This window comes from Phodopus roborovskii, unplaced genomic scaffold (genome assembly GCF_943737965.1).
Source record: "Phodopus roborovskii unplaced genomic scaffold, PHOROB, whole genome shotgun sequence".
NCBI classification, from domain to species: Eukaryota; Metazoa; Chordata; class Mammalia; order Rodentia; family Cricetidae; genus Phodopus; species Phodopus roborovskii.
In genome coordinates, this window is record NW_026126433.1 from 807,318 (window position 1) to 825,539 (window position 18,222).

The following is an 18,222-nucleotide window of genomic DNA, read 5'->3' on the forward strand; positions in this document are numbered from 1 at the left end:
GGGGTCCTCTGCTGTCACAGACAGGAGCTGAAGGTATCTTTGCATCTTTGAGAAGTGAGGTCAGTGTAATTAAAATTCATTTCGAAACCCTTCCTCAGGAATACCAAACAACTCAATATGAACCCAACAAAGAAAATATTTCCTCTTTTCTTTTTACATCGTCAATTGATTCCATTTTTTTTTTTTTGCTATGAAACACATTTATTATCTTATCCAGTAACTATTTATGGAATCCTCACTTGTACCTAAAGGTCATAAAGTACATAAAATTCATTGAGGTTACAGCCTCTGGTTTGAACTATAGATTTCAATTGATTTCATTTTTAATTTTCTTCATTCACTATATTTTGATCATGCTTTCCTCTCCCTCAAGCCTCCCCACCTACTTTATTTTCTCTTTCTCTTTCAAAACAAAACAAAAACAAAAGAATCCCCACAAAATGGAAATCAAAACAAAAAGCAAAAGACAAAAAGTACCAAAATGAAACAAAAAGTCCACACACACACACACCAAAAAAAAAAAAAAAAAAAAAAAAAATCAATAGACTTTGTTTTGTGTTGCCCAACTACTCCTGAGTGTAGGGTCTGTCCTGAATGTGATTGATACACCCAGTGAAACTCCATTGCAAGAAATTGCTCTTTCTTTTGTTAGCAGATATAAATTGCAAATAGATTGTTTGTTAGAGGTGGGACCCTGAGTTCACTTCCCCCTTTTAGTGCTAGGACCCCTTCTGGCTCAAACCTGTGTAGGACTTACATGGGCATCTGATAGAGTTCTTTGCTCAGCCCACATCAGAGAAGTGTGTTCTTGCAGTAGATGGAAAGTAGCACAGAGACCTACAACTGTGCCAAATGAGAGACTTTGTAAAAGTCTAAATGGGAAGCCTTCATCAAAGCCCTCCCCTCAAGGTTCAGGGATCTACATAGAAGAGGGGTCAAAAAGATTGTGAGAGTTATAAGTGATGAATGGTTCCAGGAAAACAGTGTCTTCCAGATACCACAGAAGTGACGCATGAATGACCTCAAGAAAAACATGTTTTGTTTTGGTTTTTTTTTTTTTTTCAAGACAGAGTTTCTCTATGTAGCGCTGGCTATTCTGAACTCTCTCAGTAGACCAGTCTGGCCTTCGACTCACAGAGATCCACCAGACTCTGCCTCCCTAGTGCTGGAATTAAAGGCATATGCCACCACCACTAGACAAGAGAAACAATTCCTAAACATATCTACAAACATGCTTTTTCATGAAATGTACCTTTAAGGGTGCAGTGCTCTGACACCTCCATACACCCACCACATTGTGTTTCTGATGACACTGTAAAACCTACTCCAGGAAAGTCACAAATGCAAGACAGAGGAGCATGAAATCAGCTTCCAAACAGAAGAAAGGAAGAGAGAAGATGAAAAGGAGGGAAGGGAGAGGAGGGAGAGTTAGGGAAGGACTTTAGTGAGGAAGCCATAAAACAAAATGGGAGATCCATTTGCTGGAAGAGAAAACATCCAGGTGTCCACATAAATGAGAACAATCTCAAAGTGAAAGGGGCCTGCATGAGAAAAGATGGACTTGAAACAAAACTATATGATTATCTCAGTCCCCACTGGGGAGAAAAGATAGTGAAAAGTATGAGGATGACTGCCATGTGTCTATCTGACTTAACTCAATATAAAATAAGAAAGAGACTGAAATGGTATTGAGAATAGAGACAGGAGCCCTGAGAGGAGCTGATGGAGGACAGATAAAGCCAAGGAGTCACCGTAGAATCAAGGTCTCTCATCAGAAGTTTGGAAAAGACACCGCTGTAAATTGTTCCGCAAAACCCAAACAAAACAGATAGCAATGCCTGGGAGTAGTGCCATGGATGATGGGAAATCTCACCATCGGATAGTGAAATGATAATCACATGATGAATATGCTCCCCATAACTGGTCCTTGGCAATTGAGGATGAAAAAGACTCTCGGGCAGTTAACTTCCTTAACTCACAATGAGTACTTATCAAAATCAGCCAAAAATACAAATTAGGTATAAGAGTAAAATGTAAGTGATGTTTATGCCCCTGTATTGGCCTGGTTTTGATGATTCAATGGAAGTGCACATTATGTTTTGGAATCACAAAGCTCTGCATGGCAACAGCGCTTCTCTGCTCGGATTAGCTAGGATGGCAATGCAGTTCCAACAGCGCCTGCACAGCCCTTGAACTGTAATCTCCCTGAGTTTGGCTGACAGGAAACATGAAGTTGGGAGCTTATCTACTCATCTTAGAACATGATTTTAAAAGGGGGATCAAGCTGGGTCTGTTGACCTATACCTGTTGGAAGGTTAAGCCAGGAAGAACTTGGTGAGTTTGAAACCTGCCTGGATTTATTCGAGAAAAGCTCAGAAAGAGTTCATACTGCTGAAAAGTCCAATCTTTATTGTGGCAACATTAATATAAAAGCAGAGGCTGCCTGGCTACGCACAGAACACTATATGTACACTAATTACCTTTACTCTGTTCAAGAAGTTTCCAGAAGAAATTTCGAGCCAGAGTTTCGTAAGGGGATTTGAATCTCTTCACACCTTTTATGGGTTTGAAGTTCATGGATATCACTATTTCAGAATGAAATAAATGCTAACAGAAAAGGCAATGGTCTCATTGAAGGAGGTAGAAGCGGTGATGTTCACACTATTTGTTTTATACTTTTTTGCTTTCAAGTTTGCCTGCCTGGATTTTTCTTTTACTCCCCTGGGCAGCATTGTAGAAAACCTCATAGCTTACCCAGTCAGTTTCAAATATTGGCAAAGCCTGAGGTTCATATATTAAAAATTCCAAGCTGATATAAATCAAAACATCTATGATTCTGCAGAATGTGAGCCTGCCAAGCCAACAGCTCCAGGGGAGAGTGGAGGGGTGCAGCCTGTGTGTGTTTTGGACTCTGTCCTCTGTGAAATAAGCAGCTATAAGAGATTGCCCAGTTTGCAAGTGACTGTGTTGTGGGAAAAGCTGGAGATACTGTGAATTCAGGAGAGTAGGCACTTCTAAGCTAAAAGTATGGGAAACACTTGAAGGGGCCTATTCGCAACAATAAACAGTGCAAAACAAAAGTACTTCTCTTGCATTTTTGGTGGATGTAATATGTGAGGGAAGAATAGAAAATTTAGAAAAACAGAATAATAATGATAATAAAATACTTCCCCAGCGGAGCCCAGGGATACAAGAAGAGACGAGAGAAAGCATGTCTTCTCTTCCTCTTCCACTTGCTCTTTCTTCTCTGGGTGCTTTCCTACCCCTCTTCTTCCTGCAACTCTTCTCTCTCTTTCCTTCTTCCCGATCCTCTCCCCACTCCTCTGCCTCCTCCTCTCCTATGTTCTGCTTGAGGAAGGCTTAAGCAATGGTCCTTAAACTGAAAAAGAGAGATTGAAGGCCCAGCTCCAGGTGCATGGTTCACACATCATCTCTATACGATGAGTTCCATTACCATTGCACAGCTCCTGCACCAACTCAATCTGAGGCAGACTAGACCATCGCATCAGACACAACCAGCAAAAGAAGTCCACATGCTCAGTCACATCACAAAAACACATGCGGTATGAAAGGCCAAGACAGTATGTCCCAAGCACACTAGTCCTATTAAAAAAAAAATGTTCTCAAATAAGAATTACCTATATGAGCCTTGGAATACAGAATTTGAAAGAATGGTCATAAATGTGACCAAAGGATTCAAAGATTTTAATGAAGACACAACCAAACACTAAGTAAACTTGAAGATACTAACAATAAACATCTGAGTGATGTCTAAGAAAACACAAATGTACAGCTGAATGAGATAATGGAAACGATTTAGGATATGGAATCTGAATTCAGTAAAGAGAGAGAAATAATGAGGAGAACTCAAGCTGAAATGAAGATGAAATTGAAAAGTTGGGAAAGCCTTATAAGCAGAATGAATAAAGTAGAAAATAAAATATCAGGACTTGATGATCAAGTAGAGGAAACGGACCACTTATGCAAAGAATATGAAAAAAATTGAAAATATATCAAAAGAACATGCATTTTGAGATACCATGAAAAAACAAAATCTTCTAATTCTAGTCATAGGAGAAGGAGAAGAATCCAGATCTTCAGCGGGTTCATAGAAAAAAAATGTCTTCACATTAAAGAAAGACATACCCTTCCTTATAGAAGCACACAGAACACTGAGTAGATAGGAGTACATAAAAAGCTTCCCATTGCAAATTCATCATAAAAAAAAATGTACAGAATAAGGGAAGAGTACTTACAGCTACAAGAGAAAAAAATGTAAGTCATGTATAAAGGAAAAGCCATCAGAATGGCCACCTGACATGCTAGAAAATACCAGAACAATGAGCCTCAAGTGCTAAAGGACACAACTGCCAACCCAGACTATGGTACTCAGCTAAACTATCTGCCATAGATGATGAGAAGAAAAGTTTTTTTTTTGTTTGTTTGTTTTTTTTTTTTTTTTTTAACAGATCTTGCCTCAAGTTTATTTGTAAAAACAGCATAGGGCACAGGTCATCTGCAGATAGTGTGTAGATGTGTCACACCAGTCCATCTGTCTTCACAGTGGCAGAAACCATTTCTATGGGGCCTTGGCATCTTTGGGAGCCTGAGCTGGAGCTGCAGCCTGGGCCTTAGATGGAGCTGAGGCCTCTGCTTTGGTTTGAACCTTGGGCTTTGGTTGGCAGAGCCTATGACCCTTGGCCATGTAGTTAGTTTCTAATCTTCTTCCCAAGCTTGGGGTGAGCAATGAAAGCCAGACGGCCGGGACCCTTTGGCATCTTGGGTTTTACCACTTTGAGCTTCACAAGATCCTTGACGGCCTCTGCACGTGCACTCATTGCCTTGGCGTTGTTTGCCTGCATCTTCTTCAGGCCTTTCTTGTTGTGTTTCTTGGCAAAGCGCATGTTCCTCAGGAACTTGGGGTCAACCTCCTTAAGAGATTCGTATCTTTGCGATCCGGGTTTCTGGAAGCCATTTCTGTGCCATTTCTGGGACTGGTTGTGTGTGGTGTGGTTCTTGGACTTGGCTATGTCTGAACGGTATGCGGCAGCACCCGAAGCGCCTGGGACCGGAAGAGAAAGAGCGAAAAGAAAAGTTTGTCTGAGCTAAATGAACTAAAAGAATTAATGTCTACCAAAACAGACCTACAAAGAAAACTGGAAGCAATATTTTAGACTGAAAAGAAAAATATTATAGCCAGACAGACAACTATTGAAAGAAAAGAAAGTAAATATAATTAGACAAGCACAAAGTTGGACTAAAAGCACACAGAGGAAAAAAAAAAGGCAGCAACAAATACATATGCTTCATTGATAACTTTAAATACTAATGGCCTTAATTGTCCAATCAAAACACAGGAGTTAGTTGATGGATTAAGAAACATCTTTCATCCCAGCACTTGGGAGGCAGAGGCAGGTGGATCTCTGAGTTTGAACCCAGCCTGGTTTATAGAGTGAGTTCCAGGACAGCCCATAGATACACTGAAAAACCTTATCTCAAAAAACAAAACAAATGAAAGAAAGAAAGGAAGGAAGGAAGGAAGGAAGGAAGGAAGGAAGGAAGGAAGAAGAAAGGAAAAGAAGAAACACAATCCATTCTCCAGGAATATGCCCACTGATCAGGCCAGGGAAAGAGATAAGCTAATTGAAGACCTCCACCACTCCCTCTTCTCCAATCCCTCATCCCTAGCTCTGAACAGAGTACCTAATGAAGCTTTTCTACCCCAACTGCTCATATCTCTTGTGGATCCCCAGACTTTTCCCCTCCATTCAGCACTCAAGCCCTCAAGCCCAGCAGGCACTCTTGCTAACCCACAGGCCACTCCTACCAAGGAAGAGGCTGTAGGTCTTCCCCTTTCCTTTGTTCCTCCAGCTCCAACCCCAGTCTTATCCCCAGCACTGTAGCAGACCTTCCGGAGTGACCTCTCTTCACTGTCTTCTCCATTCCACAGAGATGAAATGAGCAGATCCTGGTAGACCACTCTGTTTTCCTCCCTCCTGTGAACCCATTCAGACCCCTAGCCTGTCCCTGTTCCTAAATGTTCGTTCCCAATATCCAGAAATACATTTATGTGGAAGCTCCAATGATCACATCTATTTTGAGAACTGAAATGTTATCTTGGTGGAGTTTCGTATCAGACAACACACAGGCATTACACTCCCCTAAAATCCAGAGAGGAGACTGAAACCAAAGGGGGGAAAAACCACCCAACAAAGATAAAACCAATTATCAACACCTAGACCTATAATCATCCCAATCAAGATGGTAGGATGCAAGTGTAAAAACACAATCAATAACATCTAGAACAATATATCTCCTCTAGAGCCAAGCAACCCTAGGACAGCAAGCCCTGAATATCCCAACACAACCACAGTATGAGAAAAAGACTTTAAAACCACATATATGAAGATGACAGAGGTCCTTAAAGAAGACATTAATAAATCCCTTAAAGATATCCAGAAAAACAGACAGTGAAAGGAAATGAGTAAGAATGTTCAATCTGGAACAAATGGAAATAGAATCAATAAGGAAAATCCAAACAGTGAAATTTGAAATAAACAGAATTTAGGATTTCAAACAGGAACTACAGAGACAAACTTCACCAACCGAATGCAAGAGATGGAAGAGAGAATCTCAGGTGTTGAAGATATAATAAAAGAAGTGGATATATTGCTCAAAGAAAATGTTAACTCTAAAGAACTCCTGACATAAAACATCTAGGAAATCAATGACACTAGGAAAAGATCAAATCTAAGAATAATAGGAGTAGAGGAAGAAAAAGAAACTCAGCTTAAAGCCCCAGAACATATTTTCAACAAAATTATAGAAGAAAAATTTCCTAACCTAAAGAAAGACATACCTATAAAACATAAGAAGCATACAGAACATCAAATAAAATGGACCAGAAAAGGAAGTCCTCTCTGCACATAATAATCAAAATATTAAACATACAGAACAAGAAAGAATATTAAAAGTTGCAAGGGGGAAAGGACAAGTAATAAACAAAGGCAGACCTATTAGGATTCCACCTGACTTCTCAATGGAAACTAAAAACAAGACGATCCTGGACAGATATGCTGCAGTCTCCAAGAGACCACAGATACCAGCCAAGACTACTAAACCCAGAAAAACTTTCAATAACCATAGATAGAGAAAATAAAATATTGTACAAAAAGCCAAATTTAAATAAAATTTATCTACAAACCCAGTCCTACAGAAGGTGCTAGAAGAAAACTCCAACCTGAGGAGGTTAACTACAACCATAGAAACACAGAGAATTAATATTTTCAGACCTGCAAAATCAAAAGAAGAGAAACACACACAGCACCACCAACAGCAACAACAAAATAACAGGGTTCACGATCATTGGTCAGTATTATCTCTCAATATCAATGGTTTCAAAATGACACAGACTTGAAGAATGGATGTGAAAACAGCATCCATCCTTCTGCTGCATCTGAAAATATCTCAGCATCAAGGATAGCTATTTCCTCAGGGTAAAGGGTTGGAAAAATAAACTCCAAGAAAATGTATATAAGAAGCAAGCCGGTAGAGCCATTTTAATATCTAACAAAATAGACTTCAAACCAAAGTAATTAAAAGAGATAGAGAAGGGTATTACATACTCATCATGAAAAATCCACCAAGATGGCATTCCAATTCCTAGCATCTATGTCCCAAACACAAAGGCACCCAAGTTTGTAAAAGAAACACTACTGCTGCTTAAATCACATATTGACCCTTACATATGGATAGTGGGAGATTTCAATACCACACTCTCACCAATGGGCAGGTCATCCAGATAAAAACTAAACAGAGAAATACTAGAGTTAACAGGTGTTGGAAATCAAATTGACCTAACAGATATTTATATCATCTAACATAGAACATCTAAATACAACAGAATATACCTTCTTCTCTGAACCTCGAGGAATTTTCTCCAAAATTGACCACATGCTCAACAGATACAAGAAATTTGATATCACTCCCTGCATTCTATCAGACCATCATAAAATAAAGCTGGATATCAACAAAAACAGAACAGCTTACAAACTCATGGACAACTCTGTGCTGTATGGTAAATGTGTCAAGAAAGAAATAAGAAATAAATTAAAGACTTTCTAGAATTGAATCAATATGATTGTACAACATACCCAAACTTATGAAAGCAGTTCTAAGAGGCAAGTTTATAGTTCTAACTACCTACATAGGAAAAACAAACAAAAAAACAAATACAACAACAAACAAACAAACAAAAAACCCAGAGAGATCTCATACTAGCAATTTAATAGCACACCTGAAAGCTTTAGAGCAAAAAGAAGAAATCATTTCCCAAAGGAGTAGATATCAAGAAATAGTCAGGGTTGAAATCAATAAAATAAGAACAAAGAGAACAATACAAAGAAATAATGAAACAGAGTTGATTCTTTGAGAAAATAAATAAAATGGACAAATCCTTGCCCAATTCACTAAAAGCAGAGGGAGAATATCCAAATTAACAAAATCACTAATGAAAAGAGACACCAAGGAAATCCATAGAATATATTATAACAAATTGGAAAATCTAAAAGAAATGGATAATTTTCTCAATAGATACCTATTTCCAAAGTGAAATCAGTATCAGATAAGCAACCTAATCAGATATATAACTCCTAGTGAAATAGAAGTAGTCATAAAAATCTCCCAATAAGATGAATCCCAGGTCCAGATGGTTTCAGCACAGAATTCTACCAGACTTTCAAAGAAGAGTTAACATCAATGCACCTCAAATCATTCTATAAAATAGAAACAGAAGGAGCATTGCCAAATTCATTTTATGAAGCTAAGTAACCCTGATATCCAAACCACATAGAGACCCAACAGAGAAAGAGAATTATTGAACAATTTCCCTTTATGAACATAAATGCAAAAATACTGAAAATATTTGCCAACAGAATCCAAGAACACAACAAAAAGATTATCCACCATGATTAAGTAACCTTCATCTCAGAGAGATTCATGGCTAATTCAATATATGAAAATCAGTCTATGTAATCCACTATATAAGCAAACAAAGATTTTAAAAACAAAAACATTTATTATATATTTCATTACATTCAGAAAAAGCCTTTGATAAACTCCAATACCCGTTCATGATAAAAGTCCTAGAGAGATTAGGGATATAAGATACATATCTAATCTGAATAAAAGCATTTTACAGCAAGCTCATAGCCAACATAGATTTAAATGGAGAGACACTCAAAGATATTACACTAAAATCAGGAACAAGACAAAGTTGTCCACTTTCTCCATAGCTATTCAATATTGTATTTGAAATCTTAGCTAGAGCAATAAGACAACTAATGGAGATCAAGTGGATACTAATTAGAAAGGAAGAAGTCAAAGTATCACTATTTGCAAAAGATATGATAGTATACATAAGTGGCCTTAAAAATTCCACCAGATGCAGTTAGACATCTTCACACAGTGTAAATATCCCCAAACAACCAGGGAACTTCTATAACTGACAAACACCTTCAGCAAAGCAGCTGGATACAAAATTAACTCACAAAATAAGTTATACTATAAACAAATGACAAATGAACTGAAAAAAAAATCAAGGAAGCAACACTTTACACAACAGCCTCAAACAGTATAAAATATCTAGGGTTAACTCTAATCAAGTAAATGAAAGAGTCACTTGATGAAAAAAAAAATCAAGTATTTGAAGAAAGAAATTGAAGAAGGTATCAGAAGATAGAAACATCTGCTGTGTTCTTAAATCAGTAGGATTAACCTAGTAAAAATGGTCATCCTACCAAACACCTAAGAGATGTTCAACATCCTTAGCCATAAGAGAAATGTGAATCAAGTTTATTAGATGATCAGGTGGGGAGGGGGGTTGAAGGAGGGAATGCAGGGAGAGACGGCTAGAATTGAGGGGTATTATATGGGTGGTGTGGAAATCTAGTGCAGTGGAAAGTTGTTGAAATATATGAGGATGACCCTAATGAAGTGTTCAAATAATGTGGAACACAGAACTCCTATTGGCTATCTCGTGTCACTAAGTAAAATGCCCGGTGCCAGGACTGGGTTTCATCCAACTGAGTTGTTAGCCAAAGAAATTCCCAAACAACCCAAGCTGTTGCCAAGACAATAGGCAACATTGCTCTTCAAAAGCTGATAGCATGTCCCCATTGCTAAAGAACATGGTGAGGTCAAGTGGGTACCTACACAGAACTTCATCCCTATGTTTTAGTGTCTTTGGTATAGGAGGGTACTCTGCAGGCTACCAAAAGAGAATCATAAATACCAACCCAGTCACAAAACCTCTGATCTACAATGCTGTCCGGACTAGAAAATAGGCAAGGGCAATGGTGGCACAAAGCCTGTAAGAGTAACTAACCAATGTTGTCACATTTAACTTAAGGCCCACTCCACAAGATGGAACCCATACCCAACACCACTTGGATGATCAAGACAAGAGACTAAATAACCAAGAGACCTATGGTAAAACCAAATACTAGTAGTTTTTTTTAAGTAACAATAAAATGACTCCTATGGCATTCTGCTATGCTCATAGATCAGTGACTTTTTCAGTCATCATCAGAGAAGTATCCCTGTGCAGCACATGGGAACTAATACAGAGAAAGACAACCACACACAAAGAGAGACCTTGGAACACACAGCTCTAAATAAGACATCCCTGTCAAATCGCTCCTCTCAGAGCTCAGGGAAGCCCATGGAAGAACAGGCAGAAACAGCATAGGAGCCAGAGGGAATTGAAGGACATCAGGAAAGTGGTATCTGACCCCTTCCTTCCTTCCTACCTTCCCTCCTTCCCTCCTTCCCTCCTTCCTTCTTCTTCTTGTTTTTTTTTTTTTTTTTTTTTTTTTGTGAGACTGGGTTTCTCTGTGTAAGAACCCCAGCTGTCCTAGACAAGGCCATCTTTGAACTCATAGAGATCTGCCTGCCTCTGCCTCCTGAGTTCTGGAATTAAAGATGTGAACTACCGTGCCTGGATCCCTGATTGTTCTATCTTCTCTTGCAATTCTTTTCTTTCTATTGGCTTGCCTTGTCCAACTTCAGTGCGGTAGTTTTTGTTCTAGCTTATTATATATATTTTTTGTTATGTTTTGTTGTTATCTCTTCAAAGCCTGTTTTTATCTAATGAGAGACAGAAGGGAATGAATCCAGATGGGAGGGGAATTGTAGAGGAACTTGGAAGAGAAAGGGAAGGAGAAACTGTAATCAGGATATATTGTATAAAAGGAATCTATTTTTAATAAAAGGGGACATAAAAAGAAAAATAAGATAGGAAAGGAGAACAAAAGAAAATCAGAAACAAAATCCATCTTTCTGTTGTCTGCAATAATCGAGGGAACTATTCATCAAGACATTACTAGCCTAAACTTACATGCACTAATTCTGGTACACCCAATTTCATAAACAATGTACTGCCATATGTATAGATACAAATGAACCCAAACCCAAGAATGGCCAGCAATTTTATAGCACTTTCTTCCACAGACAGGCTATATAGACAAAAAAACAAGCAGAGGAACATCAGAATTAAATGACATTATACATCAGATGGACTTAACAGATATCTATAGAATATTCTACCCAAACACCAAGGCATACACATTCCACAGTAGCATGTGGCCATCTCCCTAAAATAGATAACATCCTGGGACAGAAAATATTTTTTAAATAATTTACATTGTCTCCTATTTGACCACAACGTAAACAAATCTCTACTAAATATGCAAACCCTAGAGATTAAACAATTCTCTACTAAATGATGAGTAGGTCAAAGAACAAATAAAGAAAGAAATTTTAAAATTCTGGAAATTAAACAAAAATGAAAACTCAGCCCAACAGACCCCTGAGACACATCACAAGCAGTCCTATGAAGGAAATATAGAGCTCAAAGTGACCACATTAAAACAAATTCACAAGAACACAAACGAATAACTTAATGATGCAACTCAAGTATTTGGGAAAACAAAAATAAGCCATATCCAAATCTAATAAAGGGGGGGGATCAGAGCTAAAATTAATGAAAATGAAAAAGAACAAAAACCAAAAATCCAAGATCTGTTCTTTGAGAAGATAAACTATACTGAAAGTCCCTTTGCCCAATAAATCAAAAGAAAGAGAGGACACACAGTAACAGAATCAGAAATGAACACGGAAACATCACAACAAACACAGAAAAAAAGTCAAAATATTATAAGGGAATACTTTAAAAGCCTGTACTCTTATTAAGTTACAAAGTCTGAAAGAAATTGATAAATCTAGAACCATCCATACCAACAAAGTTAGGTCAAGGGAAGGTCAACAATATAAATGGTCCATAATAAATGAGGAGATCAAAACTATAACAAAAACTTTTGGCTAAAACATAATCCCATGTTAAGATGGATTGATAACAGAATTTTACCATATTCTCAAAAAAATCTGACAGCCTATTCTTCTTAAATTATTCATAAAAACAGAAACCTGAGGAATTCTTCCAAACTCCTTCTATGAGCCAGTGTCACTCTAATACCAAACCCAGATAAAGATACATCAAAAGGAAGAAAAGAAAAGAAAGAAAGAAGGAAGGAAGGAAAAAGGAAAGTATAGGCCAGTATTTATGATGGACATAGATGTAAAAATCTTTAATAAAATACTTGCAAACTGAACACAGGCAAATATCAAAAAATCTACCATGACCAAGTTGGCTTCATCCCAAAGATGCTGGGATAGCCCAACCTGTTTAAATCAATAAATGTAATAAATCATATAAATAGACTTAAAGACAAAAATCACACAATCATCTCAATAGATGGAGAAAAGGCCTTTCACAAAATCCAATATGCCAACATCATAAAAGTCCTAGAGAGAGTAGATGAGAGGAAGTATGTCACAACAAAGTAAAGGCTGTATATGACAAACCCACAGCCAACATCATCCTAAATAGAGAAATGTGTGCTAAGAATGCAGCCAAAACACCTGAGCTCAGAGTAGAGACTGGAGAACATTCTCAACTTGACTGTACCTGCAATTGATTTTGCTCCTACAAAAATAAAATGGTTTGATTACAGAAAAACAAAGACATTTCCTGCCATTATGTTTTAGAATGTAAGCTTTAAATTAGTGAATCTTCAGACAAACAAGAAAATCTGTCTCATTAGTAAGCAAATATTTTGTTTTGAGAAAAAAAATGGCAAAATTGTATGTATAGCAAAGAACTGTTTTAATATAAGCCTCCTTAGTAAATATTTGGTGTGTATACCTGCTTTATTATGTGCCTGGGATTGTGCAAAGATTCCCTGGGTGCAGACTGTTGAAAATCCCTAGGGTAAATTCACACTCCACAGACTCCCTGGACAGATACATCCTTTTTTTTTCATTTCCACATCAGCTCTGAGAATTGCAGCCAATGTTTTTCTCTGTTTCATCAGTCAGTAAGAAAGCAAGGACTAGATAAGAAGCTAAGTGATAGCTAGTAAGTCATAGATGAGCAGGGCCATGCTGCATGCCTGTCAGCGTTGCAGCCTGTGGGAAAAACTGAGCGAGTGTGTGCCACAGACACATGGCTGCTTTTGTTGTCTGGGTAGGAATTCTACAAGACACAACCTTTCCCCAGATGGTCGATGAAGACTGCAGTTTGCTTGGTCAAATATTTATAAATAAACTTCATTTGTTCTCTGAGAGAGCCTCAGGAATGACTATGTACCTGAAGATGACTTTGAACTGCTAATCCCCCTGCCTCTATCTTGCAAGAGCTACAGCATTCAGCATCATGCCTGGTTTGAATTATGCTAGAGGATCAATCTCTGTTCCATTCATGCTGGACAAGCAATCTAACAACAGAGTTCCATCCTCAGCTTTATTAAGAACCTATTCCCCTACTCTCTAAAACTTCCTAAAATTTATCATATTCCAATTAGGCATGCCTAAACCTCCTTTTCTAAGAACAAGCTCTTTACATCTTCTGGTATAGTCCACCTTCAGGAACAGTTTCAAGTCAAAGGTGAGATGAAGACATAGTCTGCTGTATGGATTTCAACACAACCACAAACACACTAAGAGACAGGATGGGGCAATCCAATGTTCATGCCTTGCTTGTACTAGCCTGAGAATGGTAGGGGACACCATGCAGTGGACTGATCATTTAAACTGATCTCAGATGAGATTGGATTGTCTGAAATGCTAATCTGTTTTTGGCCACATTCCTAACAATGCATAGTGCAATCATCTCTCAATTTGCATGCTGGTTCTGTTTCTGGATCACACAGAGCATACAAAAACCATGAAAGAATGTTGAGATTATTTTTATACCACGGTTAGATTGTAGGCTTGGATAATTGTAAACAGATTTTCATGTACACTGATGTAAAAGACATTAAAAAATCATGAGAGGTCAAGGGCAGCATTGGAGTCACAAAGTAACCCCCATGTTACAGGACACGTCGTAAGTTATATTCCTTGATAAGAATTCCCCTGCAGTCCTGAAGCAGACCTGTCACATTCTTCCCATGCTACGCCTGGAAATCTCAGGTCCAGGAGGCCAGTGTGGGGTCTATCCAATTCCTGTGTCTAGCTCCATGTCTGGGGTCTCTGTCCAAATGAGTTGTCTGTGGTTTGATGGTTTGTGGAGCAACATGCAGTGTGTCTGTCTTCAATACACCCAATACCACACACTGGGTAAACAACAAACTGACAGGATGGGGATGAACTGGTGACTATAGCATCTGTGACCAAGCCAGCTAGGGACCTGAGAATCGATGTAAAGAAGCTGGTCAGGATAGCAATGCCTGTGAATTCAGTGCTGTGAGATCAGAGACCTCAATGAGAGATCCTGCCTCAAAATGTAGTGTGGAGAGTGGCAAAGGAAGACAACCACCATCAACCTATAGGTCCCACATGCCTGTGTAAACACACATGAACACTCCAGTCTTGCACTTCGTGGACTCTGTCCTCTCCTCTGCTCCCCAAACTGGCTGCTGGCTTGAGGACCACTGGCAATGCCTTTGAGTGGAAAGGTAGGGGACAGGGCCAATTCCATCTCTTGTAACAAACTGCTGCCTGCCTATATTTTGTTCTTCAGTTTGATAGCAATGGTCTGTCCCTGCTCCAGTTTGGGATGCAAAAGAGAATTTTCAACTGCATTTGGAGACCATTAAGAAGTTTAGACATGAGGTCCAGAAAAAAATAATTGCCCAGAAAAACTGCATTCCCTTGACTTAAGAGGGGAATAAGGTTGAGTGAGGTCATTGGGTGGATCCTGATCTCATGTGACCAACATCCTAATGAAAAGGAGGGGTTCCAATCATGAGCTGTGGGTAGGAAAGGCCGTCTAAGGACAGGAGGAAGATAGCAGTCTGTAAGCCAGGGAACCCAGACACCCTGACCCCTTGATCTTGGACAATCTGCCTTCAATAATATAAGAAAATTAGTTTTGGTTTTTAGCTACTTTGTTGCTGGTAATTTGTTATTTTAAAAAAATAATCTAAGTTTAATAGAAGAAAATAAGATAATAAATACATCTTTTAAAATGAAATTGATCTTTGGCTCTTAAATGTTCTGACTTTTGACCTCATATTTGTGTCTTGACAATTGTCCATGTAGGGATATTTCAATGACATGAAAATAGAGCTTCCCAGGCTTGACTCTGTGTTTTGTTAAAATAATATATAAGTTACATTTCACTCCATCATGCTAATGGCCTATGCCACTTTCAGAAGAGGCTGTTATTAACTATCTAAACTGCCATGGCAGGGGACAACCGTGGACAGCAACAGGAAACCATCAGACTGTGTGTGGTGGTTTCAATAAGAATATGGCTCCAACAGGCTCACATATCTGAATATTGGGTTCCCAGTCAGTGAAGTGTTTAGGAAGGATTAGGATGTGTAGCTTTGTTGGAGAAGCTGTGTAACTAGGCATGAGGATAAAGTTTCAAAAGCTCTGAGCCAGGCCCAGTCACACTGTCTCTCTCTATATATATCTATCTCTGTCTCTCTTCTCTCTCTGTCTCTCTCCCTCCTTCCTTTCCTCTCCTTCTCCCTCTCCCCCCCCCCTTCTCTCTTAAAAGTGCTTTAGTGCCACTCTGGGGTTTTTGCATTTCATTTAATGTCCCCAAAGGACTTTCAACAATACTAATTACTTGATGCTTTTAAGAATTTTTTTTAAAACAATTACCCAAAGATTTTAATTTGTCTTTACTGGGTATATCAGTTCGTATAACATGGTCTTTCATATTGCAAGAAATTAAAACTTATCCATAGGTAGGAAAATCATTGTTTTTACTTATTGGATTTGTGGAAATATCAAATAAGTTTGAAACAGATTGCTTAGGCACTTCACGTGACCCTCATCTCCCTCGGTGTCATACACCATCCTCTGGCTTACTAAGTGGATGCTGGCCAGCCAACTTGAGCTGGTTCCAGTGTTGCAAATGGTGTTTTGGAATGAAGACTCCTGTGTGGAAGGAATTCCAAGTTCAGGCCCTCCTGACTTCATTCTATTGCTCACTGACAAACTGCTCCGACCTTGATTCATGCTAAAACTATGCTCCAAAACTAGCCCCACATACATTTCAGAGCACGATGGAAATCTCTCAATGATGGGAAGCATGGGGCCATTATGACTGAAGGGATAAGCAAATGGACTCACTCTCAGCTTCCAAGTACAAAGGAAACACGAAAACCCCATGGTAGGAAATGCTCAGTTCACAGTTATAATGTTAGTCAATGGTTTGGAAAGTACAACTTCTTCCAGTGAGCGCACAGGGAAGCCTGTGGCAGCCTACACCTTGCTTCTCTCCTTGTCCATTTTTTCTAACTTGGAGAAAATTTACAAATGAAATTCTTTGCCCATGATATCCACTTCACGCACTCTTAAGAGCTGGCAGCAGAGAAGGGAAATGTATCCGAGAACATTCCTTCGCGTTGTACATTTCCATGGGAAGGAACATATGCAAATAAGAGCCACAGACAAAACATATCCTGGTGATATCATGATTTTACTGGAAACTTTCCAACACTGAAAACAATGTTTTCCCACCTCCTCCCCACCTCAGTGGGTGCAGCAGGCCAGGCGCAGCCAGCTGCTGTTTGTGCTGTTCACTGAAGCCCCGCCCTGTCTTTGCTGGTCTTATCCCTTAGCATATTTTCATAGTGCTAAAATCAGTTCCTCATGTCGTAGCCAGAGCTGGTGTCCTTTATTCTGTGACTTCCCTCTGATTACAATTTTCAAGAAGTTATTAAGAATAATAAACAAAGGCTTTAGAGCAAATGTTAGGAAGGAGTCCACATAGCCTCAATGGCCATCCGGAGAAAAAAACGGTAAGCAGGTGCAAGCTATTAGGGGGAAAATGAAGGCATCATTAAACTCATGAGGCAAACAAATTAAAACCAGTATGACTATCATCGTTTCATCCTGTACTAAAATCAAAACAAGGGAAGTCGAGAACGCCATACCCCTAACCTTCATCACTGACATGTCAAGCAGAAACTATTTTAGACAGTGCAGGTCTAAAATAAATGCAGTTATGACTCTTTCCTGAAGGAAAAATAACTCTGGCTGTACCCATCATTACTATGGTGGCTAGCAACAACAATAACAAAAACCTGTCACCAGTTCTGATCCAAATCTGCAAGACACATGGCAGAGTATATTCTTCTCATACAATTAGATCCCCAAAGGAGGGCCAGGTCTGGCTGTCCCACACTGCCTGTTGTCATAAAGGGAACTCAGCGCTTTGACTCAAACTGTGTAGGGTTCTTGGAGAAACAGATAACATCCAGATGCATACGATTGCTGAGTAATTTTTTGCATAAATAAAAACATTGTGTCTAGTATTTTTCTCCTCCATGTGACAAAACGCTGGAGAGAAATGATTTAGATGAGGTTTGTTTGTTTTGGCTTATAGCTCCCAAGGGCACAGCCCATTGGGTGGTGACTGGGTGTCCCTGTCCGTGGTTGCCACTTCTTGCAAAGGTTTTGTTCACAATTTGGCCATTAGGTAAATGTAGAGCCAGGGCCAGAACCAGAGACAGCTGTTGCTCCTAGGGGAGGGTCCTGCAGAGCCCTGCAGAGGGGCCCACTGTCCTGTGGCAGCTGCTAAAACTGCAGCAGAACGCAATGGGATACAGTGCAGGAGGCAAGTGTGTGCGAAAGAGATGCTACCCTTGGCATTTTCAAACATGTTTGAAGGAAGAATGGAAGGAAGGAGGAGAGAGGACGAGA

At 39.1% G+C, this 18,222-nt stretch overlaps 1 pseudogene; it reads right to left on the reverse strand.

Moving 5' to 3' along the window:
- Window positions 1–4,579: 4,579 nt before the first annotated feature.
- Window positions 4,580–18,222, reverse strand: part of LOC127223182 (60S ribosomal protein L29-like) — a 194,868-nt pseudogene continuing 181,225 nt past the window's right edge.